This window comes from Camelus bactrianus, chromosome 3, assembly GCF_048773025.1.
Source record: "Camelus bactrianus isolate YW-2024 breed Bactrian camel chromosome 3, ASM4877302v1, whole genome shotgun sequence".
Taxonomy (NCBI): domain Eukaryota; kingdom Metazoa; phylum Chordata; class Mammalia; order Artiodactyla; family Camelidae; genus Camelus; species Camelus bactrianus.
Window position 1 is genome coordinate 26,155,374 of NC_133541.1, and position 26,529 is coordinate 26,181,902.

Consider the following 26,529-nt stretch of genomic DNA (forward strand, 5'->3'; position numbering starts at 1 on the left):
TTCTTAGATGAGGAAACTGATTCCAAAAGACAGTGGCATGGGACCAGAAACAGCAAGTTCAAAGGCTCAGATCAGTTAATGACTGGGAACACGCTCCCAGGGCATCCCTGAAGCCTGGCAATAAGATAGAGTTAATAATGAAAAGCCATGCAAGTCAATACAGAAAGTTTAATTTAATAAAACCACAGGTATCCATTGGCAGAGATCCTGAAATGTTCTCGGATGGCCCCTGCCACTTTTGTCAGCTTCCTCACCTGCCATCACCAATATCCTGACTTCAAATAACAAGGTATACTTTTGAATCAGGTTTCCAGATGTTACCATCCTCAATTACTAACACGTGGTTATAAAACCTGCCTATCAGATCTCATCTCTGCTCCCACTAGTTCCCCATCTTTCCCTGCTTATAACCCTGGTTGTCTTAGTCACTTTGGGCGGCTATAACAGAGTACCAGAGACTGGGTGGCTGAAGCAACACGTATTTATTTCTTCTGGTTTTGTCCAAGATCAGGGTGCCAGCATGGCCGGGCTCTGGTGAGAACTCTCCTCCTGGTTCAAAGCTGGCTGCCTTCTCACTGTATCCCCCTGGGCAGAGAGGAGCCCCATTTCCCTTAACTCCTTATAAGGGCACCAATCCAATCATGTGGGCTCCACTCTGAGAACCTCATTTAAGCTTAATTACCTCCCAAAGGCTCCACCTCCAAATACCATCACACTGACCATTAGAACTGCAGGATAGGAATTTTGGGCAGGTACAAGCGTTCAGTCCTCATTGCATGTCTACTTACTTCTGGGCCCTCATATTTGCTGTTCCCTTTCCCTGGATCATCCCCCTTCTCCCGTATCCACAAGTCTTCCTCTCCTGCCTCTTTCAGGTCTTCCTCCTTATCCGCCTTGGGTCCTATCAGTGAGGCCTGTCCTGATCTCCTCCTTCAAAGTGGCCTCCCACGGCCCCTCCCAATCCTCTTTTCCTATTTAATTTTTACATAGCATTTATCACCTTCTTTATAGTTTGAGTTACCCTAGAATTGGACTTTGTACCAAGAATTCAAGTATAAGTGTTTTCTTGGGAAGATGCTTCATAGTTACCCAAGTGGAGAAGGATCTGGCCTATTTTTATATCAACTTCCACCAGCCATTGAGCTGGTTGAGGGCTGCTTAGGGGTGGAGTGTTTGTTCCTGACACTGCTCCAGGTGGGCGAGTAAGCCTTCTGGGGCTTTGGGGAAAGTCCCAAGCCAAAGCGAACTTGGCCCCTGGAATCAGAGGGAGCACACCCAAGTGGTGATGTGATATGTATCCGGGGATATGGGCGGGCACCAATGATACCTGCTGTACCATCTGACATGCCAGACAGTGTATGAGATACGTCATACGTGTGACATGTCACATGCATATCGTCCCCTTTCCAGAATGAAAGCTTTATGAGGGCAAGTATTTTTGTCTGTGGAACTCTCTGCTGAGCTTAGAACAGCACCTGGTGACCTGACACATGTTAGTATTTATTAAATACTTGTTGAATGATTGAATGATCTAGATCAGAGATTTTAGGGGAGGGTATAGCTCAGTGGTAGAGTGCATGCCTAGCATGCATGAGGTCCTGAGTTCAATTCCCAGTACCTCCATTAAAAAAGCAAATAAATAAATAAACCTAATTACCTCCCCCCTTACCCCCCCCCCCCAAAGAAATCACCTAATTTAGACCAGAGATTCTAAACTGCAGGTTGTGACTCATTTAGCAGGCCATGAATTTAATATCAAGGGTCATGGCCAGCAAAAAAGGAGAGAGAAGAGAATTAGAAAAGGTAAATACAGTTTAATGAAATGTTTCACTTTAGTTATTCGATATACATATTATAATTATTAGATCTATAGATTGAATTTAGGTTGAGTCCTGAAATAAAATATACTTTTCACTCTGGGTTGGGATATTTGACAATCCCTTATCAATTTTCTCATTTTAGAGATTCGGAGAATCAGAGCCCAGGGAAGTCAAGATTTTGCTGAGGTCACAAAACAGGGCCCAGGCAAAGCAGACCCCGTGACATCATAGGACCTCTGTGCGTCTAGCAACTGTTAGATGTTGGTAATTTAGCTGATGGGTCGGAGGTCTCCAGCCAGATCTCCCTCTGAGCCCAAGGAAACCAGATCCTTTATAAACATGAGAAACTCTGAAAAACCACGTTGCACACTGAGGATCTGGGGTTCTGTGGGGGGCTGAGAGGTGGGCTGGGCGACTGAATGGCTTCGGGAACAGCGCCCACCTGCCAGACTCCGTGCCCTTGTGCAGCAGGACCAGCTGCTCTGCCGTCTGCACTCAGCGTGCAGCAGGCTCCCCAGGCTTCCCTGGCCTGCGAGCTCCTTCAGCATGGTCATGAAAAAGCATCGACACTAGGAGGTCCTGTTAAAAAGAGATTCTCTGAATCGTTGTCTTGATTATGATTTAATTCCACTTTCTTTTTCCAGCTTGGAAGCAAGAACTTTCTCTGAGCCTGCCTTTCTTCTTGCCTGGCCCTCACTCTCTACTCTTGTGCTTCCTACATGGAAAGTAGTATACAGAAGTACAGGGCATCCTTGCTTCCGAGTTTCAGGACCATGGTTCTAGGAAAACAGTGTTTCCAATGACTGTCCTCTAGAAGGTGTTATGCAGATTTCCTCCCTAGCCTGAAGTTCTTGGCTGGAGTCAGAGAAAGAGCTGCTGGCAACGATGACAAAGGGCAGGGTAGGGACACCAGTGCTCTGTTCTGCTGCCTTCCTCAACCTCACGTCACGAAGAAATATTTGGGAGTTTTGAGGAATACATACCCAGGCAGAACTATAGGCACTGTGGACCTCCATCCAATGACATCCCAAGGCAGGGTGTGGCTATGGGCAGGGCCTGTTTAAGGAAAAAAAGAACCACCAGTTTGCAGGGACTACAGGGGTCAGGCTGGACCATTTGGAAAGTGCTGTTTTCTCCCAGATGTTATAAACACATTAATCTTCAATGTTCATGAGTAAGGAAAGGAGAGAGAGAGAAAGAAGAGGGAAAGGGAAGTGGTGATAGAGAAATAGAGCAACGGAAGGAGAGTGGCAGGGAGAGGGGGAGAGAGAGAAAGACAGAGAGGGAGGAGGGGAGGGAGAGGAGAGGGAGGGGAGGAAGAACAAAGGTATTTATTTGTCTTGTTTAACTGCTGCCCTCGCTCCTTCTCAGCTGGCTTTCTTCAGGCTGAGGACACAGATCCACTCTGCCACAATGAACCCTCAGTCCTGCCTATTTTTACTCCAGCCATCCATCCCAGCAGAGCCAGGGCTCCCTGGTCCTGAGGCTTGTCTTTAGGGTGGGAGGCGGGGCGCTGGGAGCAGAGTCAGGAAGGGGAGTGGAAGTGGTTTTGGAGGCACTGAAATCTTGTCACTCGTGCTCTGAATAAACCATCAACATTGCTGACCCTTAGCTAGAAATTGAGAGAAGAAACAAAAGCTAGGAAATCATCATGTAGTCTGCTGTTCTTTCTTTTTTCTTTTTCTTTTTTGTTTGAGAGGGAAGGTAGGTTTTTCTGTCCAAAATGTGGAGCGTGAAACAAACTGCTTCCTGACAGAGTGAGAAAAGCCAGCAGCGGGGCTGAGCCACAGCTGGGACATTTGGCAGCCTGGATGCTTCGCCAGCTTGTGCCAAAGGAACCATGGCCAGCGGCTTCTTCTGGCCTTTCTCGAACCTGCAGGATTCCTTTGCAGGCTGAAATCATGAAACCAACTCTTGCTGCGAATGGGAGGAGCGGGGTGAGTAGAGGCTAATCTCTACCTCAGGGTTCACCTCTGGAGAAAGATCAGGTGGGCAAGCGGCAGAGAGGCTTTGCCACTGTCGCTTTCACCCTGTCTCTGCCTCCCATTGACTCATGATGCAAGGGCAGCTCAGGCAATTCACAGAAGCCCTACATGCAGGGCTCCCACGTGGGCGGGATGTGGCTGCCAAGGTAAACACGTCATGCTCCACTTGGGCTGAAGGGCAGACATCACTTGTTGTTCGTGTGATGAGGCAGACCTTAGCGCTGTCCGCGGAGAGTCAGGGCACCATCTTGAAGTGTCCTGGGGTGAAATGATTTGTCTTTCCATGGTTGTCCCATCTGCCTCCCCATCCTGTAGCATTTAAATAAATCAGCGTAAGTTGGTCAGTGCCGAGTGGAAATGACTCCTTAGCTTGAGTCTGTTGGCTTAATCTCTTCTGAATTAAAAAGCCCACAAGACGTTGATCATCATGAGATCTTACACTCTTACTGAGAAGTGGGACTGCTCTGAAAACGGTCCTGATGTTTACTCTTCTTGTAAACACCTTTCTTAAAAGGAGACTACAGCCATCTTCATCAACCACACAAATCTTCCAGGAAATAATACTTTTCGTAACGGTAAATCTCTAACACTGCCACTGCAACTTTAGCCAATCACATAGTTCAGGTGTCAATGTCTGCAACAACGTCACTTCATTTATGTGAATGGCAGGCTTAGCATTGAAATTTAATGCAGCTCAGAGGCTTTTTTCCTCCAAATTGGGAGATTTTACCCTAAAATCCATATGTGCAGCATTACTTGAAAAGTACTGCCTGTCCCCACAGGACACACATTCCCACGTGTCACTGGTCCACTGTCCCTGTCGCTGGGACACTGTCACTAGTCCGCTGTCCCTGAGCTCCTCTTCCGTGGATCCTGCCCTCTGCAGTTAACCTGGTCTCCTCAGTCCCTGAAGCTGCAGGTTGGTTGCTATTTTTTGTTTCATTGCATTGTTTTTCTTAGACTGGAAACATACTTTTCTATGTCAGGTGGTTGCTAAAAGTGAGAAAACAAGAGTTAAACTGAGAGAGGCTCGTGTGCCTAGGGGAACGCAGGGAAAGATGACAGTTGTTAAATGGAAGATAAGAGTTTTACACCCGCACCTGCTTCCTGCCACCTCCCGAGCCCCGTGTGCATGTGTGACCGCGGCCCCTGCTCACGCCCGTCTCCACACACTCGCCGCACACTCTGAAAAGCCAGCTCACTTGCTGTAGCTCGTCCTCTGTCTCACCTCCGTCCTCTACCTCATTCCATGTGTAACACCTCAAAGGAACTAAGGTCAAATGATTTGAGAAAATAAGAGACCAATTGATCAAAGGTAAGATTACAGTTCACCATGGTCATCAGCAAAGGACAACAGTACAATTTGGAGATAATAGGAGATGTGTTTTTTTTTTTCTTATTGCTGACTGGTTGGAGAAACAAAGTGACTGTATTTTGAAGAATAATTCTTAAGTCTCATAAAGTGCATACTTTGACGTTTCATCACATGTTGGTATACATCTGCATTCATTTTCTTAAAGATGCACGTATAAGATTCTGAAAAGGTACCCAGCATGATAACTACGATTACTCTTCATTTCTATGAAAGCTTCTCCTTAGAGATTTGAGGAAAGTGCTTTGAGGATGAAGATAGTTTCCAAAACAAAACCACAATATTTCAGATTCTTCCTGTTAGTAAAAAACCAACAGAAGATACAAGTCCGGAACACAGATATAATGATATTGAAAACAAGATCTTCATTAAATGTGTCCTCAGGATCTACTAAAGGCCCAGAAGAATGTTGTAAGTCCCTGAAGAACTGCAGACCACCCCCTGCAGTGAATCCCCGGGACCCATAATCGCTTCTAACCACTTGCCCAGTAAACAGCGCCTTGGTGAGCAAAGCTCAGCTGAATCCGGCAAACCCTTTCTGTGTCAGAATCATCCAGAATGAGGCATGGGGAAAAAACGCAGTTTCTAAGAGAGATAGGCTGTAAGAAAATGAACTGTGGATGCAAGGGTTCAGGAAAGGAGGGAGTTTAGACCTCAAGGAAGGAGTTAGTGAGTTTGGGATTTTAAATGAGAGCTATTTTGCAAGAATTTATATTCAAGTTGGCATGTGAGGGAAATAGGGGTCAGAGGAAGACTGAGAGGCAAATAACTAAAAGGGGAATGCTTCCTAGATGGCAGGGAAAGGGAAAATCACACATACACACGCACACATGAGTATTTGACATTTGCCATATTTTCTTTATCTCTCAGTTTGTGTTTATAAGATATAGATGCATGTGTGTGTATATAAGCACACGTGTATATGAACATATATACATCTCTCTCTCCCCCTCTCTCTGTGTGTATGTATATGTATACATAAACACACACACGCACACTGAGAAGAAAAGCATATGTGTGTGTGTGTGTGTGTATCTCTCGCAGCTTTATCTTTCACTATATGTGTATATATATATATCTTTTTCCCTAGGAATATTTGATAGAAAGTTGCAGGTCGCACAAGACTGCATCCCTAAATACTTCATCATGCAGCATTTAAGACCACAAATATTGTCCTACGTAATCGCAGTAGTATAATGACATTTGAGAAATTTAATATCGAGACAATAGTGTCTAATATACAATCCATGCCCAAATTTCCAAAGTTGTCCTCAAGTGTTCTCTATAGCTGTGCATGTGTAGTTCCCCCAGACCAGGATTCACTGATGTTTTGCATTTGATTGTCCTGTCTCTTTAATCTTTATTCTAGGACAATCACCCTGACTTCCGTGACATTGGCATTTTTGATGAGTTCATACCAGCAGTCTTGTGTCTTTGGGTATTTTTTAACTTAAACCTGTGTGTGTTTTGCTTGCATTAATAGACAGACCTCATTGTTCAAATATTGAGAATCAGAAGCCAGGTGGCGTTGGTTGGAATCACAGGTCTGTTAAATAGCTTTGGGACCTTAGGCAAGTTATTTACCCTCTCTGTGCCTCAGTCACATCCAGATAATGCGTATAAAACAGGTATAATAATTACATGAATATTTGGCTACCGTTGCTGTTTTTGTTATTATCAGAGAATATATTCCAACTCAGTCTTACAGCAGATGGGAGAGCTTTGTATGATTCCTGATGTGCTTCAGTTGCAAATGACTTGAAAGTAATTTATTCTTAATTTAGAAGAATGATTGTATAACAACAATAACAACAACAACAACAAATAATAATTGCAGTAAAATATACTGACCTCTCAAGATAAAATTATGTGGTCTCTGATTACTGTATCTAAAGGTCCAGAGTGAAGATAATGTCAACATTTTTATCTAATTATGACACTGGCTACTGGTACACAGAAGGTTAACTATGTGGGCTAGGAGGTAAAAATATCTTGCTTTGCCACCCAGCTCGGCTACTCACGAGCTATTTGAGCAGATTATGTATCTCTCTGAGCTGTCACTTCCTCACGTGGTAAATGAGGATAATAAAAACTACCTCAGGGACATGTTTGTAAAACTCCACGCTCCTTCCCCGCACCCAGCAAGCCCTGCCAAAGGCTTGCTATCAACATATTAGTGTGAAGTGTTCCCAAGAACAGACCTTCACTAATTAACTTGCTTTCAATAGATGTGACCAACACTTAGTAAAATTACTAAAACTTATTGAACATCAGTGATTTTATGATAATCCTAGCCGTACCGTTACCTTAATTTGACTTCATATTAGCTCGACCATTCTGTCTTTGGTGTCCTTAAGGGCAGGGACACTAGATGGTACATAAATCTGTACCCCAGAGGGTGGACGTATTTAAAGATTGCATTAACTTGTGGAAGTTGTGTGGTTTTTTTTAGCACCATTAATTAAAACTTAGTAAGAATTTTGAGGAGAGGCAACACAGCATTGTGGAAAGGGCAGGTGCTGTGGAGGGAGATAAGGTAGCACCCCCCCTTTTTAGAATGGGGTTTGGGGAAATCACCCCACATTTTTGCACCCTAATTTCCTCTTTTGCGAGAAAGCATCTCACACAGCACCTAAAACACAATGACTCCTCACTAATGCCTTCCTCCTTCCCTCCCTGCTGTTTTTCTTTCTTCTCATCTTCCGTTTTTCCCTTCCTCTCACCCTCCCTTCTTGGGTACATGAGCCAAGGCATGGAAGTGAAGACTAGGTCCAGGGAAATATTTCCAGAGGCTTTTGAGAAAGAGCCCATCCGCAGTCCCTGGTGGCCTGGGACGTCCACGTCCTGCACGTGTGTCCTGCGGGTACCCCGACCTTGGGGCGAGGGCTTCCTGTTCACCCATGCAAAGGAGCACCTTTCGTTCCTCAGTGAGACAAAGACATGTAGTGCCCACTCCTTTGGTAATGGGAAGACAGTGGCTTAAATATTGCGGTTTTCAACAGAAAACAGGCAGAAGATACCTGGTCAGGGGAGAGACGGCACAGGAAAAGCGCTGATGCTGCCGGCCGCAAACATCCCCCAGAACAGCAGCAAAGGCAGAGCCACCGTGCTGCTGTCAGGATGTCCTTGACGCCTCTTATCAGATATTCCTAAAACAGCACGTGTATGTTTTGGCAATTTTGGGTACACGGAGAGGTTAAAGTGGCAGTTTTCAAATGTTTGTCTCAGGAACTTTCCGTACTCTTAAAATTATTGAGAACTCCAAAGAGCATTTGTTTATGTATACAGATACTTACCATATCAGAAATTAAAACTGGAAAAATACAAAAATGTTTATGTATTAATTCATCTAAAATAACAATAAAAATATATTACATGTTCACATACGTAATATTTTTATTAAAAATTATATTTTCCCAAACAAAACCATTGTGTGAGAAGTGGCATTGCTTTACCTTTTTGTAAGTTTTTTACCATCTGGCTCAATAAGAAACAGCTAGATTTCCGTACCTGCCTCTGCAGTCAATCTGCTGATACGTGACAGTGTTTGAAGTATGTGAATTACAGCTAGCCTCATATGAGTAGATAGCTGCAAGGGGTATTTTAATATTTTAAATATTTTAATAAGCTCTCTAGATAATTATGGATGTTCTTCTTTGATTCCACACTGAAACTCAACTAGTTCCTTCCAAGTTAGTTGCAATGTGGGATCTGAAACCAATGTGAATCAGTGAGTGAACCTTCCAGAGTCTGTTGCATTAAAATCCACTGTTGTGCATTGCACTTCGAGTAAGTTTCCCACACGCACAATTCTGTAACATCATGCATTGGTCATTTCAGATATATTGGTTCACTGAGCTATCAAGGTCTTCCAGATGGTGACACACTTCATGAAGCACATCGGAAAATACATTCATTAATACCATGAAGTCTCCAAGTTATTGGGATCCTGTCAAGTCCACAGTCACGATTTTTCTAAATTTCTAACTTTCTCTGGAAATCTCAAATTTTGCCACTGGTGACAGATGCCATCAGTTGTTTTCCTTGATGTGACGGACACACTGATCCGCTTCTGAGGTGTCTCCCAGATGCCTCAGTCTGAGTAGCCAGAGTTTGTCATCCTGTCTTTCAAGTAAAACCAGTGTTCTGAGGGGAGAAAAAGGAAGAGAAGAAAAGAAAAAAAAGGAAAAAAAGGCGGCTGGTTCAGCTTGCAAGTCAGTCACACGGGCCCTTGTCCTCTCACAACCCTGACACTTGGGTTTGAGGAGAAGTGTTTATGTGAACTTCTCATTTCATACACAGTGTAAAAGCCTCGTACTCAAGGTTTGTGACTTCGTAAAATTAGTCAGTTTTACTGCTTTATTAAGGATGTTCTCAGGTGAAAATGGCTATTTTGATTTTTTCCCGTGAATGTGTGTCTGGAAAAAATACAAGGAAGCTAACTCAGTGTGGGCCCGTCTAGATTTATACTAACATGTCAGCAATTTTACCGACTATAATTTCATCAGAGCAAATGCTGACATGGTAAAAAAGTAAGTAACTATTATTCTTAACCTAATCAGATGATGAAAATTGTTTTGACCTTGTAGTCCCAGCCCTGAAAGGGGGTCAAGTGTCCCCAGAGGTCCATGAGCTCTCCTTTGTTTGAGAATCACTGTGTTAAGGGCGATGGGTCAGTTCGGTTTTAATTCTGTGGGCACACTTTCTGCTAGACTCGGGGAGAGAACTAAATTGTCCGAAACCCAGTCCTGGGAAGCTGGGATCTGGTGGAGAAGACAGACGTGTACACCCCTAGGGAAACCATGCCCACACGGGTCCTGGAGGCTGAGGAGGGAGTAACTCCCTTGACGTGGGGAGGCTGGGGAGCCTGCTCAGAGGGCCTGTGTGCTGGGCCCTGGAACCATGTACCAGTGCATGTTCCCAGCAGAGCAGTGGCCCAGACCTTAAGTGTCTGAACCCCGGTGGATGGCAAGGGCCCGGGCTGGCTGGATAACAGGGTGCCTCAGAGTAGGCAGTCCTGCGAAACCGGAAAGATAGGTGGGTGCTGGTTGGAGGGGGCTGGTTGGCTTTGGGGGTACATAGCTGTTTTACATCACACAGAGCAGGAACGTCAGCTCAGCCTAGAGCTGTGGTCCCCGGACCAGCACCACCTGGGAACTTGTCAGAAACGCAGGTTCTCAGGCCCCACCAAGACCTACTGAATCAGGAACTCTGAGCGTAGCCATGGATGTCCGAATAAGCTCTCCTTGTTAAGATTCTGATGCCTGCTAAAGTTTGAGAACCAGGTGCCTAGAAAGTGACTCTTGAAAGAGAAGTCTCACCTGCATCAGAATCCTCTTGGGCTGAGGGTGGGACACCTGCATGTATGTCCCTGGGCCCCAACCAGAGCTACCAAATCAGAACCTCGGAAGCAGAGCCCAGAAACCTGGATGTCTGCAAATTTGATTGAATTGCGAGCGTCACTGAACTAGCAGAGACGAGGCTGAAGGAAAACTTCCTAATTTTTACCAAAAATTATGTTTTGGTAGACGGATTTTTGAGGAAGGAATATAAACATAATTTCACCTAGTTTCCATTGCAAGTCACTGTTTATCTGCGTTTTTACAGGGCATAAGTGAACCGTGGATTCTCTGCAGATTCACCAAATCCATCCACCGTTCTTTCCCGAAGCCTCTCTGGACATCACTGATCTTTACAACTTACGGTGCGGATTTGGGAAGTGGAGTGAAGTAGGTGACTGATCGCACAAATAATTGCAAAGCACAATGAGATCTTCTGCCAGAATGAAGGCCACGTTATGATTATCTAAGGGAAGGGGTGTCTCCTGGTGGTTACTGAGAGCACCTAGATGTCTAGTTCTGGTTTTCTCCCGGCTAAGCAGACGTTAAGGGACACCCGCAACTTAATTCCCTCAAGTAGTTGCTCTAGTCAGACGTAGTATTTCCTCAATCTCTCCAGTAAATTTGAGTTAAATATAATGTAGCCGGGTGTTAAGTGGACAGTATTTTGCCAGGCACTTCAAAATTATAGATTCTTCCACATGGATTTGTGGGAGATGAGGGGAAACACATTGAGGGATTTAGTTTGTGTGTGAGCCTAGAAAGTGAGCGCCAGTCTCGGATGTGTGACCAGCAGGTGCTCTGGGAGATTTCCTGTGTAACTTACGTAGACAGGACGGGTTGGGCTGTGGACAGGATGAGGGTGTAGACAGCACTGGAAGGGAAGGGTTTAAGGAGATGATATTTGAATCTTGCAGTTTTTTTTTTTTAGCTTTTCTTAGTCCAAAAGGTAAAGAAATGCTATTAAATATGCTTTTATACATAAACCTTATAAAGGAAATAAGACTAGAAAATAATACTTATTCTGCAGTGTGTGTCTAGTGTCTTTCCTTTGAAAGTGGCTGGACTTTCATCTTCTGTGTTTTGTTTTATATATTTTTATTGTGATATAATCAGGTTACAATGTCGTGTCAATTTTTGGTGTACAGCATAACACTTCAGTCATATAGGAACATACATATATTCATTTTCATAATTCTCTTTCACCATAAGTTACTACAAGATACTGAACATGGTTCCCTGTGCTATACAGCACAAACTTGCTATTTATCTATTTTATATATAGTTAGTATCTGCAAATCTCAAACTCCCAATTTATCATTCCCCCCCTCTCTGGTAACGATAAGTTTGTTTTCTGTATCTGTGAGCCTGCTTCTGTATTGTAAATAAGTTCTTCTTCTTTTTTATAAAATGCTTTGGGATAAATGTTACCCTTAAATCAGAAAAAAGACGGTATGGACTACATACTCACTTTCTGAGTCTTCCTCCCAACTATATTCGTCAGAGACCACCTAAAGTGAAAAGGTTTTGTGGTTAGATTTACTTAAAAGAAGCCCATTCTTCATTTGGAGGAAAGTTTCGCATCACCAGGGAGTCTTTTAAAGGTTCCAGCAAATCGATTTTAATTTAAGGGAAAAGGTGTTGTGGGCTTAGGGGTAGGGGAAGGGGTTCTCAGACCCCACCTCGATGCACTTCAGTCTGAAGCCTGTGCTTTTTTAAACACTCTCTGGTCCCGTTTGCTTTGGGACACTGGTTTCTGAGGTGCTTGACAGAAACTGAAACTCCCCCACCCAGAGCTTCAGCTGATTCGTGGATGTTAGGAGCACCTGCAGCACCCAGAGGGGCCCAGGGCAGACGGTCTGCCCATTAAAGGCACGGACACTGGCCGAAGGGCAGAACTGGGTCAGAAAACATGGCTCTTGGCCTTTCATCTAAAAGACAAGTCTGCCTGTGACAATTTAGAGACACACACCCTTTTAAGAAATCATTTGGGAAAAATCTGCCTGTGCATGAACTGAGGAACATAAGTTCCAGCCCTCTGAGCCTCGGGGGTCTCATCTGCTGCAGACCCGTCCACGTTGGTGACGCTCGCCGTGTTTCCCCAGTGGGAAGAAATGCCGTTTCAACTGATAGGCACTTGCAGCCTGGCTGGTAATCACTGTCCATCTGGGAGGAGCAGATGAAATCAGCATGTGCCTGATGTGGTTTTCTTGTCCAAACCTGCAGTGATCAAATATCCCCTTAATATGTCACATCATTATGCATGCCCTCCATCAAATTCAGCTAAAATGTACAGAGAAACTCCCATATGCAAAGCACTGTGTGTGCTCCATCCAGTGGAAGGCTCCCCACTCCAAAGATCTCTGACTCTATCCCTTGGGAATCTTCAAAAACATACCTGTGTTTATGCCCATTTTCTTTCACCATTCTTTTCTTCTGAATGTTTAATTTTGTGTATTTAAAAGCAATGATTGCGGTTCTGCTTAAAACAAGGATGGTGGCTTGCTACTGTTTCTTGCCACCAGCTGCCTCTGTATTTTTCTTCCTACTCCTCATATTATGAAACTACAGGCATCAATAGTTAAATTGCAGTATTCTGGAAATAAAATATGGTTGCAGATACTTTACATTTTATAAAGTTATAGTGTTTCAAACTTCTTTACCTAATACTCATTGAGTATTAATAAAAGAAGCATAGATGGATGCTGAGATTAAGAGATTCATTTCAATGTAGAATTATTATTCTTACAAGTTTAATGTTGGAGCTTATTTTTCAAGACTGAGTATATTCCAGTTCTCTTAATAAAAGAATTATCTTTTTCTCATAATAGTTTTTTTATTCTACAGTGATTCTAGTTCTGTAAAATATGTCCAGCTTCGCTGTCATGGACTAGAACTCACTGAGGAAAAGGTGGTGTCATATCTTCACTATTTGTCCAAGGTTATCTCAGTCTCAGTAAGTGTGTAATAGGAATTGACTTAAGACATAGTGTACAACAGCGTGCAATATTACAGTTAGCACATCCAGTGTTCACCAGTATAACAGCATCTCCACCACTGGACCCCACATCTCCACTGAAGGAGAGTCTATTGTGGGCACAGTGTTGCGGGCCAGTGATGCGCGTTGTTAGAAGAATTACCAGAGACCAAGAAGAGTTTAGGAAAGTTTAATAGGGGTGCTGTTATAGGGGACAGCGGGCCACACAGCCGAGAGGGGCCTGGGAGAGCACCGAGGGTGGGCATGCAGGGTCTTTTATTGGGGGGAGGGGGCTGTGCACAGCAGAAGTAGGGGCTGCATGATCAGTTCCTGCACAGACACCTGATTGGTTGTAAGCTCTGTCAGGGACTTCTCTGAACAGTAGGTTTCAGGACTTTGATAAGGGCCGGAGGTGAGGCCTGTTGCCTAAGGTACTGTGAGATGGGCTGTCTCCCGGGGCGATGAGTATTGTTAGGGTAAACACACATCAAGAGATGTTCTCATTCTGCAGAAATGCAGGCATGCAGAGGGTCCTGCAGTGGGGAGTGGGGGCTAAGGTGCCAAGAGGCTCCAGGCACACGGAGAGCCCAGGGGAGGGGGTTATGACTCCAGAGAGTGCCAGCTCCACAGAAGCCACTTTTGAGAATCAAGGATGTTGTTTGTTAACAATCTGAAGGAAGTCTGTTTCTCAGACCCAGTGCCGTCATGACTGGCCACCTGGGAAATGACTGCTCACAGGAACACTTTAAGGTGAGGGGTAAATGATGCAATATCCTAAGGACCAAACTATCCCCCTCACAAATCTTTGAATTACATGAGGAACAGATAATCCAAGCTCATCAAGTAATTCTTTCAGAATTAACAAGGAAAGGCTGGAATGTACACAACCTAGCTCCTTAATTTGCCAATTCAGTGTAAAGTGAAAATGCAAGGCCCTTTGTTCAAAATTATTAAGAAGTTCAAAAGGGAAGGAGCAGAGCATTAAATCAAGGAGCCTGGTGCCCTTCTCAGTGCCAGGTCCCTTGTGACTGCCTTGGCTTCATCTGCAAAACAGGGTAAGTGTTAACTAACCAGTGTCTAAGCAATCTTCTAAAGTCAACATTCCATCCTTCTCATTAGAGCTTCTTACATGGTCTAGTTCTCCACAGTTACAAGAGTAAGAGATGATTTCCCCTAAAGCCATTTTTCCTACCCACTGCCTCTTTCTTTCATGGGAACCACATTTCTCATACTTTCTCAGAGCCATCTTGGTTTCTTTCTTTTCCTCAACTAATTTGTTTAACAAGCCACTAAGACTTGTCCCTTATAATGTTTTATGTTTATTTATTCTTTACCTTTCTCCTGGCCAAAGACCGCATTCCAGGTTCTAAGTTTTTACGACAATCTTTTTTTAAGCTAACCTTACCAACTGCATCTGTCACCTAATGCTGTGTAACAGATCATCCCCAAATTTATTATCTTTACAAGTTTTTGTGTCTCAGAAATTCAGATATAGGTTAACTGAGGGGTTTGGCTCAGGATTTCCCATAAAGTTGCAGTCAGACTATCCCCAGGGATGCGATCATCTAAGGCTTGACAGGGTGGAAGATGTGCTTCCGGGATGGCTTATTCATGTGGCTGTCATGGGGACGCTGGTTGTTAGTGAGAACTCTTGTCATCCTCCCAACTTGGGCCTCTCCTTGGAGCAGCTTAAATGTCTCATGACACTGGAGCTGACTTCCCTAAAGGAAGGGATCCAAGAGAGACAGTTAGGCAGAAACTACACTTTTGACAACCTAGCCTGAGAAGTCACACACTACTCTTTATGCCATGTTCTGTTAGAAGTGAGACATCCACTGCAGCCCACGGTCCAGGGAAGGGAGATTAGGTTCCATATCTTGGAGGAAGGAGTGTCAAAAATTTTACAATCGTATTTTAAAACTACTACATCATCCTTTCCTCTACCTGCTGTGAAAAGGCACGTTTAGTTCCTTCCACATTCAGCTTCCTAAACCACAGCTTTACTCAATTCAGTTCCCGGGTCACGAAATGTAAATGACTTGAACGTATAAAAGAACAAGTAAGAGCATCCCTTATTGCTCTAGTCAGCACTCTGTGACCCATCATACTTCCGGACCCAGCAATCCTCTCCAGCCAGGCCTGCGCACTCCCCAGCCCCCAACACACCTGGACCTTCCTCAGGCATGGATACCATGCTTCTATCCTCACTGTTTCTCCCTGTTCCAATGCCCTCTGCTTCAGCACTTACAGGTTCAAAATAAAACTCATCCAGTCATCCTTTCAGATTTTCTGTGGAAAGACAGTGTTTTTCTGGTTACTACCATTTTTTCAGCCATTCACTGATGGTTTTTGGGACACCAACATTCAAAGATCCAGGCAGTGTGCTGAAAGGTGGGGATACAAAGGTGATAGTGTTTTCAGTCTGGAGTGTTCATAGGTGCTCCTTTTAAATTTCCTTTTGTAAGATCCCTTAGGAGCCTTGTTCACTGGAAGGAGCCTGGCACTAGGTATGTGCTGGGTATTCAATAATAGTCACTGATTGAAGAAGCAAATAAAGATGATAAAATCAGTAGGTATGGCTAATTCTCTCCAACAAGAAGTGGCATTTTGCTTTCTTCCTTTAAAAAAAGACAGCTCTTTTGACGCATTTGAGAGAATTAAACCTATTTTGTCTTAAACTAGAATTATAATACTCAAATGTTAATCTGATTACAACAGCAAAAAAGGTAGTAGTTTCACATTGATAATTGGTTTTCTGCTCCCTTCTTCAGCCCACCCTCTAATCTTACATCTGTTTACAATATTGTTATCCTGACTTGATCTGTTTTTGATATTTAAATCTTTATGAATTCTGAACTATCACACAATACAATCAATATTATAAAGAGAAAGGCCCTCTACCTGAACACTCCTGCAATTGTCTGTCAAATGCCCCAAATGTGTCTTGTTTTGATTTCCTGTATATACTTCACAGGAGGAAAGAGCCAATCTTTATGGTGCAACGTTTTAGCTGGCAAAGCTCTGCCTTCATAAATGTTCACTAAAAGCTTAGGAACAAGGCATGAGTCGGATTCCTGGAAAACCTTTGGCCACATGGGTCTGAATCACTCCTCTCAAGAGACAAAACAAGGTGCTAAACAGAAATTGCCTGATGCAGAAGGAATGTGATATGATGTGATGCCTCACAAAACACAAGGGATCTCCTGTTGGGTGGCTTGGATTCTGTCTTTCAACATCCATACCCAAGATGAGCATCAATAAACAGGGGAACTTGGTAGTATTGACCTCAAGGAAGAAATAAAGCCAGAATCAGGGCTGGCTCCCCCGAGCTATTGCAGAAGGGATCTCGTCTGACATGCTGGGCTAGTGGACTGGTTAACTACGTGTGAGTCCTCACTGTGGAGAGCTGCGTGGCTCTTTGGTCTCCATGAACCTTTATCTTGTTAGAAAACCATCCAACTAGGAAATGACTTCACATTCTCTTAATGTTCTGCCTCTACAAAGGCAACATGGAGTTGAGCTGTCTGGTTTTCAAACGTCTCCTTTCAAGCTTAAGCTGCCTTAGAGTTGGGTATGGAGTAAACTTCTTGATTGTGTACGAGCTGAATGTTGGAAAAATTGGAAAGCTGGCTTTTAAAAATCTTAAAAATAATAAACTATAATGGAAAAGACTAGAAAGAAGAATATAGATATATACATACATAGGGCATAACAGAATCACTTTGTTGTATACCTGTAAGTAACACAAAATTGTAAATCAACTATACTTTAAAAACAAAGAAAAAAAATCTTAAGAAAAAAAACCTAGGATAGATTCTCACTAAATGAGGAAGGTTACAAGATGCTTCTTTCTGGAAGTAGCGGGAAGCACTCAGAGCTTCTTTCAGAATGACGAGCATATGAAAAGTGACCAGCCTTGCTCCATTTGTAAGAATATGCCATACTGCTTGTGGATTTTCTCTTTCTCCAAAGACTGATTGCCACATGCTGGTTATGTTCTGAGCTGTCTGAAGGTCCTCTTGACCAGATACCCAACTTTAGGTCATGCTAGAGAAATACAATGAGCACTCTTGCAGGTGTTACATGACCAATCTTGGAACACTGGGTCAGCAGGACATCGGGGCTGCCCTCCTATTCACAGCTGGAGAAGTGAGAGTTCAGCCTCTTGGAAGGAGCATTGCCCAAGGTATCTCGGCAGGGCTGGGAAGCTCCGACTTCTGATCTTGGGCTCCAGCCATGACGTCCTCCTCCCCGCACAGTGATTGGGTCAGACAGACATATTCCCTGGGGACACAAGACAGAAGTTCTCAAAACGTTTTCTTTTTCAAGCTTGTTGGAACTAATGGACAAGGGGAAAGTCACCTGCAGGACAGCCTCACATGGGGACTCGTGGTTGAAACATATGTATATTTAATTGGCAGCAGTATAGATAAGAGTATGGGAAATTTGAGGTGTAGTGTCGCCATTACTTCATTCCTCTCCTTCCCACTGATCTGGGTCACAATCACCTTCTTGATAATCCTCACTAACCGATACATCAGAATTTATGTCACTGCATGATCCCAGAGACATGGGTGACACAGGGCAGTGTAGTGAACAGGGGTTTTGTGACTCCACTGACTCTACTAATCATTAAATATTTATTAACTCTAATAATCTTGAAAGGAGTAGTGAAAGAATATAACAAAAGAAGCCCACTAAGGCCTGCACATTGTGGTGGGGTCGGGGGGTCCACTCCCAACTCTGGCACCAGCTAACTGTGTAACATTGGGTCTAATTTAATCTGCGGCTAATTTTCCTCCTTTATAAAATTAGGAAATTGGAGTAGATGACCTCAAAAGTGCCTGTCTATAATCTTATGGATTTATAAATTTGCACAAAGATTTTTTTTTTACTTTTATAGCCCTTGTTTTTCATGATTATTATAAGAAATTTTTCAGTGAAGAAACTTTCCAATATTAATTTTCATTCACTTAATTTTACCATAAAACATTCTGACCATTACTATTTGGAAAGCAATAATTAAAATAAAATGAATCCCATCCCTGTGGAATATACAAAGATTAAATAGGGGAATGAACATAAAGTGCTTCTCATGGCCTCAATAGTAAATTCTCAATAAGTGGAAACAACTTTTATTGTTAATATCACAATCATTTTTTCATTCATAAATATTAATGCCTATACCAGCTCATGGCAATAGATGAATGAAACAAGACAGACAAGTGTATTATCTTCACGATTACTGTTGGCTGAGCCGAGTGATTCCCAAGCTGACCCAGGCCATTTTAGAACTTGATGAGCAAATATTCACGACCAGAAGTGCCCTCTTCCGTTTGGTCCTACCCTGTGAAGGGCTAGGGATGAGTTGGGTCTGAGGGACCGCATCAAGGGAAAGAGCCATCTCCTGTTCTGATTTGCAATGAGTTACATGGATAGCTTCCCATGTTTCTTACTCCACAAAGTCCATTCCAGGCTTATGTTAATAAGTCTTTGGTGGTTCTCCCCCTTTCAGAGTGCAGCGGCAATGGGCTCGCCTAAGGTAATGTGACTACCCTCCCATCAAATCATTTACTTGTGTCTTTTATTCCCTTTAGGAGCTAAGTAATAATCACAAAGTACAGCAAATATTGCTGGGAAGTCTTATGGATTCATCCTGGTTAATCATTCTGTACTTCCTGGATGCAAGTTATACACAAAATCAAGTGATTCTCCTACCCACGCTGCCCCATGTAGAAAAACTTTAATTTGGTCATGTCAAGGACAGAAACCTTCACAGGGAGAAATTGTTAATGCTCTCAGTGACAAATTGACCAGTTAAACCTGGTTCTACTGTTCTTGTTCAGTTTTCTGTTTAGTTCTAGAAAGTTCAAAGCAGCAAATTTATCCTTCTTTTCCTGGGGAGATACTCATTAAATTTTTTTCTTAGCATTTAAAAACATATTGACTAACATAATTATAAAATATAATTTTTCTACTTTCCTCCTCTCAACAGAGGCATGCATTTGGCCACATACGGTGAAATTCAGTTCCTAGGAGCAGCCTAATTCCGCTAGAAGACACCGTGGATGCGTGGATGGGCTCCAAATTGTACCGAATGTGGGTTTTCTTCTATTCTTCCCGGTCAACGTGGGAGGAATGGGATGCTGGCAAGTGGGAGAAAGAATTTTTTTCCTTTTGTTGTACAGAGACACCCACAAGGATTTTAAGTATCTTTCCTTGAAAAGAACAGACATACTGAGGGGAGTTATGACTATTTTAGAAAGAATATAAAAGTCAAACTTTTATTATTAGCATGTTCTGGCTACCATCAAAGTATCTGCACTTAATTCTGTCAAAGTTATATAACACATCACACATTTAACTGGAGTTGGGTCAAGCCATCCTCATGACTTTCACTCTGCCCTTCTCCCAAACTTGGATACTGATGACCTCTGCTCCTTGCTGGGCTTAGCTGCTCACTCTTTTAGATTAGTTGTGTTAATCTCAGTAAGGAGCAAAGGGGTGTTATTATGTTCTTGGGGGAAATGACAGAAAAAAAAAGAGTTGGAAAGGTATGGAGACGAAGGTCCTTGAACCTGGGCAAATTTTACTTCCTTGCATACCCACTTCACTGCTATTTTGTCAGTAATCATTCATTTGCTAAACTTACAGGTTTCCATAAGCTATGGGGGATGGAGAAAATGAATCAAAGAAGGTAGCTAAAATATGTAAATAATATAACATAATACAATATATTCTTTCAATCAAGCACTTATTTACAAACTTCTAGTGAATTCCTATTATAAGCTATTTTTCTGTGCTAGGTGCTAGCAATTTAAGATTAAAGACTTAGTCCTAACTCTCTATTTGTTAAAAATATTAAAAATAATCCAGACACAGTGCTTTGGATTCTTAGGAAGGAAAAGTAGTATAAATAATCAGGGGAAAATTTTTTAAAAGCAGACTGCATAAGGGAAGTAAAATTATAAAGGGGTTAGTGTAAAAATATGTCCAAGCATATTGGACATAAAATAAAATAAATAAAATATGTATTGAAAATAAATGCAAGAACCATCATTTTTATGGAAAAAATAATTTTGCTTATATTTGTTGCTTGGTAGAAGATAGAAGTATTTTTAAAATTCACCAGCTGTAGTAGAGTAACTATGGATAATAGTCACCCAAATTGTCCCAAACTAAGTAAACAAAGGACATAATAAGGAGAAATGAGAAGGCAACAAAAGTACCTGTAAATCTGAACAAGTCTTGTGAAATAAGACAAAGTATTAAATAAATTTTCATGATGGTTACAAATAGAGGCTTAGTGATGGGAGAAAAAAAACTGGATCGCCTATAATTAAGCCAAATACACATCCCTCTTTTTAAAACAATTGTTAACGATTTAAATGATTAAACCTTCTGAAAAGGATTTGGATATAAAGAAAACCCAGTGATCCACTCAAAGAATCCCTGTGGGAAGAGGTTCTAGAAGCTCTCTACCAAGTTTCCCATCACACTCTGCCCTGCGTGGGAGAGCCAGTTCCATTGGATCTACCACAATCACACTTATTCAATACTAGAGGAAAATCTAATTCTAACACCACGTTTATCGAGAAGGGAAAAGTCCAATGGGAACAGATCATCCCTTTCTGGCACAAATGTGGTTTTGTTCCTGACCGTCCAGAGATTGACAACAGTCCTACAGGCCTGGTCCTGCCCAGTGGCTCGCACACTGTGCCTCTGTAAATCTCTTTTCCTATTCACATAGGAAACTCTGAGATTCAGCAGACTGTGTGGCTCTTGGCCTCTCACAATCTGGACAGTAGATTTGTTGGCATCAGCAGTGGGAAAAGCTAATTAAGCCTTTAGCCAACTCTCAGGCCAGAATGAATTTACTGTTTGATTACAGCATTGTTACGTGACTTATTACTTCTTTGCACTAGAGAAATGATCACAATTGCTAATTTTGTTCTAAATCCAGGATCTGTCTTTCTCAGGAATAGGATGTTTATGTGGGGTACATATATATAATTTAGTTGTATAAATTATATGTAAATTATATATATGATTTAGAAGTAGGATCATACGCTCTAGAGCTCCTTTTGTCCTTCCTTTTTTTTTTTTTTTCCTTGATGAGGGAACAGTGGTTCAAGTGACCACAGGAATTAGAAAGAACTTGGACTGAAGAAAAGATGATGGACAAATTGATGTCTGGATCAAAATTGCACTTTGATGTTAAAAAATGAATGTAACAATATTCTGTCCAAACTGGTTTGCAACTTCTAGGCTTAATGTGGTTGGAACTCAAAAGCACATGGAAGATAGCATTTCTACCACACACCAAGGATATTTTGGTCATTAAGACATCTAAAGGTTTACATTTAGGAGGATCTTAACTGACCCTTAACAGTACATTGATATGGTCATTGGAATGGATTTAAAATGGGAAGTAAGAAAGATCATACTTTTTGTCAAAATCTCATCTTAAAAAATTTCCAGCTTAAATATGGGCCCCACTCTCTCCCAGTTGTGATAACTTTTTCTATGATGGTGATGCATCTAAGAGTGTTCTAGAAAACTCTTGAAAAAGCTGACAAATTTAGTAGTTATATTTAAAGTCAATGTTATTTCTGAAATCTGGATTTAAAAAAACATAAATAGAAATGATTATATATTTTAAAAAAGTTCCACTATATTATCTTATTAAACATCATTCTATTCTTACGTGTTAAAAATATTACTCAGACCTTCAGAATAAATCTCTAGTTAAAACTTAATTCACCAGAAGCCACCAATTAGAACTCCATTTAAATTGTTTATGTTTTTCTCTATAGTCTACTTTTATGAGTCAAATCACAAGAAAAAACCCACTGAGTTCATGAATTGATTTATTTACATATTTATTCACACTTACATATTTATTTGTGTATTTACAAAGCAGATGGTGTATGGTCAATCTTCCTCCTTCCTTCACTTTCCTTCTTCCCTTCCTCTTCTGAGTCATATTTATTTACTGAACACCAATTGTGTCCCAACCTTTGCCACATGGCAGCAATACAATGGTGAACAAGGTAAGCTAGGTTCCAGGGCTGATGGAGGTTACAGTCTGCTGGGAGTATAAACAAGCAAGCAGAGAATTCCAGTAGTCCTGTGACAGGGAAGACACTGAGCGCTCAGGGACCACAGAGGAGAGATGTTCTTCTCAGACTTGGAGGTTAGGGCAGTGACATTGAAGCTGACAGCTGAGAGATCAGTAGCAGTTGCTAGCCAAGGAAGGCAGAAGAATCTTATACCTGGAGGGCACTGCATGTGTGAAGGCTCAGGGGTAAGGGAAATAACACAATCTTTGAGAAATTGTAAGAATAGATATAATTGAAAGACCAGCCTGGAGTGGCGGCAGGGGAAAGCCAAGAATGGAGACAGAAAACTGACCGATCAGAAGGCTAGTAAGAGTTATGCAAGCTAGGAATCACAGGGTTTGAGCTGCAGTAGTGGCTGTGGGGTGGAGCATAGTAGTTGATTTCCAAAAATATTTGAAAGGTAGGATTAATAGGAGGCTTTGAGTTGTGCGCATGCGTGCACGTGCACAGTTTGTGTGTGTGTGTGTGTGTGTGTGTGTGTGTGTGTGTGTGTGTGTGTGTGTGGTGGGGCTGTGGAGGAAGAATGAGAGGAAGAAATTAAGCATGACCATAGAATTTCTGGTTTTGGCAATATGACGACATGATGATGCCTGAGATACAGAAGGCAAGAGGTGAGGATGTAGGAGAGACTGTGAATTCAATTTAGTGAGAAATTAGCATCAAAATAACTAGTAGACAGTTGGCTCTATGGTTCTGAAAGTGAGAAGAGCTATCATAGTTGGGGATGCAGAATTGGCAATGTAAGAACAATTATTAAAGCTAGAAGAGTGTGTGAGGCCACATGAGAAATATACTAGAGAAAAAGCTTAGAATTTAGCTGGTTACCTGTCTGTTCCGATAATAAATAGGTAACAATCATGTATCCAATGAGCTGTCAGTGTTCTCTCCTTGGGACTTCTCATCTGTAGAGGTTTCAGATTATGACACCCTCGCCCCTCCACCGCCCACCACCGCCTACAGTGTCTTGTAGAAACAGCCGCTTGGGAGAACCATTCAGATCCCTGGCTCCATTAGATATTGGCTCACGTCACACCAAAAGCATGTTTGGCTCAGTGCTTCACCGAGTTTGTTCCTGGGTGCCACAGAGGTGTAGACAGCTGTGGAAGGAGTCAAACTATTTGGATTCACGTTGCTTTAAAAGCTGCCACTTTCCCTCTGCAAGGTCATGTCAGTTACACTCAGCTATCAGGTTTCAAGCTAGGGACACAACCTAGGATTACATCTGCCTTCAAGCCATAGAACTGTTCATCCCTTTTCTATTCCTCTCTCATAGTCTACAGACCTTCAGTACAGAGCTCCAGACTTTTCATTAAATTGTAGACATCAAATTGCTCTAGAAAAAAAGCTGATGGCAAAGGTGTATGTGTATGATTGTGGGTCTCTTGTGTTTAAGCGATACTAGAAGGGAATGGTGCTTGCTAAGTTTAAAACCAAGCAAGTTATCCAGAAAAGCAAATAAATTACTCATCTTTATTTCTTGAAAAACCAACATGCTTTCTAAGAACACCCAAAACTATTGAAAAGATGAAAGGGGTTCATTAGAAACACAGTGGAATATATCAATCAGAAGAAAGTGTAGCCATCTACATTCAATGACATTTCCAGACAAATCCCAGGTGAAGTCTATCGATGATAGCCTTGCAACTTTTGTCCACATCAGAGTTTAGAAATTCATTTTGGGGAAAATGATTTCGAAATAATGTAAGTACTATAGAAACCTATATAATTCAAGTTGGTAAAATAAATATGAAGAAACATACACAGTTCAATAAATTGAAAGTACAAGCATGTGATGGAATGCTTTGGGGGTGACGAAAAGCCAAGAGGAAAAAGAAAACAGAAAAATTGGTTTTGCCAGAAAATGGTCAGGAAGCTGGGATTCTGCTTGCATGATAGTGAATATCAACACTTAGAAGACCTTGCCTGTTAAGTTCCTAAGGAATAAAGAACTATCCACACACAATAAAATGCTGTGAGGATTAATGAGTGTGTGTTTGAAGCCTTGCAAAGAGTCCAGATGAAAGACACTGTACACAAAACATTTATATTATTTATTAATCTAACCATGGCTAAAATCCCAGCAATACCACACAAAAAAAGCATTTTTCCACGTGAAGGAAATTGAACTTCAGAGAAAGGAAGACAAGTGCTTAGTGTAACTGATACATCCCAAATTTTCCACTTCTAGATTTTATTGATGGCTATAATATTTTCTTATACAACTCCCTGAAATCTAAACAATTAAAGAGTTTCTTTCCTCCTTATTAAACTGATTTGTTCTAAAGTCACAGGACAGGGTTCAGCTTTTCCCTTCATTTCTATGTGATGCATCAGCACATGCCTTAGGAACTGCGGAGGGAACACAGTGTGTTTGCCCAGACCATTCTCAGGCATAGCCAAAGCACTCAGATTTTTATGTGGGGATAATTAGCAATAGAAAAAAAAACAGAAGAGTGCAGGGCACCTTAGTGCAGACATAGAACATTAGTGTTGCAATGACCAAAAGTTCCAGCATTTTAGTTTGTAATTTGCCCAATAGTAGTACTGTAATGTGGAATCAAGGATGGAACTATTGCCCACTGGTTACTTGGGCACAGAGTGATGTATCAGTAATGACCTTGACTATTGCTAGAACATGTTTATAATGTTCTTCAAAGGCAGGTATGTCTGCTGGCTGATAGTCTCAGTTCAGGTTCCAAACAGGAAAGGATGCCTTCTAAAAGGAGTTTACACAGACGAGTGGAGAAATCAAAGGTAATATACTACCAAAGGGAACATGTCATCAAAGAGGGCACAGATAGGAACCATTTAGGATGGAGAGAGGCAGAGACCTGCTCTATCACATGACAATTGCTGTTACCTTGTAAAGGCAGCACCAATTCTTTTCCAGAATGAATTACTAGGCAGACAGACTCTTCCATAGAAATTATTGATGAACTCTCTGAATGTACAGAATTGAAGAATTGTGGGTGACTCTAAGGTCTCTGAATCAAGAAGTAGATGTCCCCACAAGATGGCCTGGGAGCTTCAGAGTAAGGCTGAGAGTGGCCAAAGGACAGGTTCTTGTCTTGGATACAGAGGATAAGAGGCATTGCTAGATTCTTAGGTTAAAGAAGAAAAATTGATATGAAACTCACTTTAAGCTTTACAAGTCATCATTTCCAAGTAGAGAGTATGGTCCAGGCATTCTTACAAGTCTGTTAAGATCTTATTCAAATAACACGTGAACTGGGTGGTCCTTCCCCAATTATTCAAAGGAGATTATTGGTGGCCAGTAGGGATGAGATCAGGTAAGAAATAACCTTATGACAGTCTGTGTTAATGAGGTGTGGTAATGACTGAGGGGGCTGCATGTTTCAGAAAGATTCCACTTCTTTATTTCTTTTCTCATCTGTAAAATAAATATGGAAAATAGTCTTTACTTTATATGAGCCCTAGGAAGATCAAATGAGAGAATGCACATTAAATGTCATCATTGTTATAATTAACAGCATTATTATTTTATTATTATCTCTTAAAATTTTTGGAGGGGAGTGTAGAAAGTGTTTTCCTTCTTTCCTTCTAGGTTTTTTGGCTGGCCTAATACAGGCATACACAGGAAATATGCAGGTTCTGTTCCAGACCATCTCAATAAAGCAAATACTGCAGTAAAGTGAGTCACAAATTTTTTTTGGTTTTCCAGTGCACATAAAAGTTATATTTAATTATACTGTAGTCTATTAAGTGTGCAATAACATGATGTCTGAAAAAAATGTACATACCTTAATTAAAAAATACTTTATTGCTAAAAAATGCTAACCAACATCTGAGCCTTCAGCAAGTTGTAATCTTTCTGCTGGTGAAGGGTCTTGCTTTGGTGTTGATGGCTGCTGACTGATGAAGGCAGTGGTTGCTGAAGGCTGGAGTGGCTAGGG

General features: G+C 41.8%; 1 long non-coding RNA gene across 4 annotated transcripts; it reads left to right on the plus strand.

Moving 5' to 3' along the window:
- The first annotated feature begins 3,338 nt into the window (after window positions 1-3,338).
- On the plus strand, window positions 3,339-26,271 carry LOC141575854 (uncharacterized). 4 transcript variants are annotated; one of them, XR_012503828.1, is made up of 5 exons: window positions 3,340-3,757; window positions 4,588-4,724; window positions 10,785-10,906; window positions 19,489-19,592; window positions 26,181-26,271. It is a non-coding gene; the product is annotated as an uncharacterized LOC141575854 (long non-coding RNA). The 4 variants fall into 4 exon arrangements; XR_012503824.1 differs by lacking the exons at window positions 19,489-19,592; window positions 26,181-26,271 and adding an exon at window positions 9,018-9,500 and having other exon boundaries at window positions 3,339-3,757; window positions 10,785-13,275; XR_012503818.1 differs by lacking the exon at window positions 26,181-26,271 and having other exon boundaries at window positions 19,489-24,930.
- The last annotated feature ends 258 nt before the right edge of the window (window positions 26,272-26,529 follow it).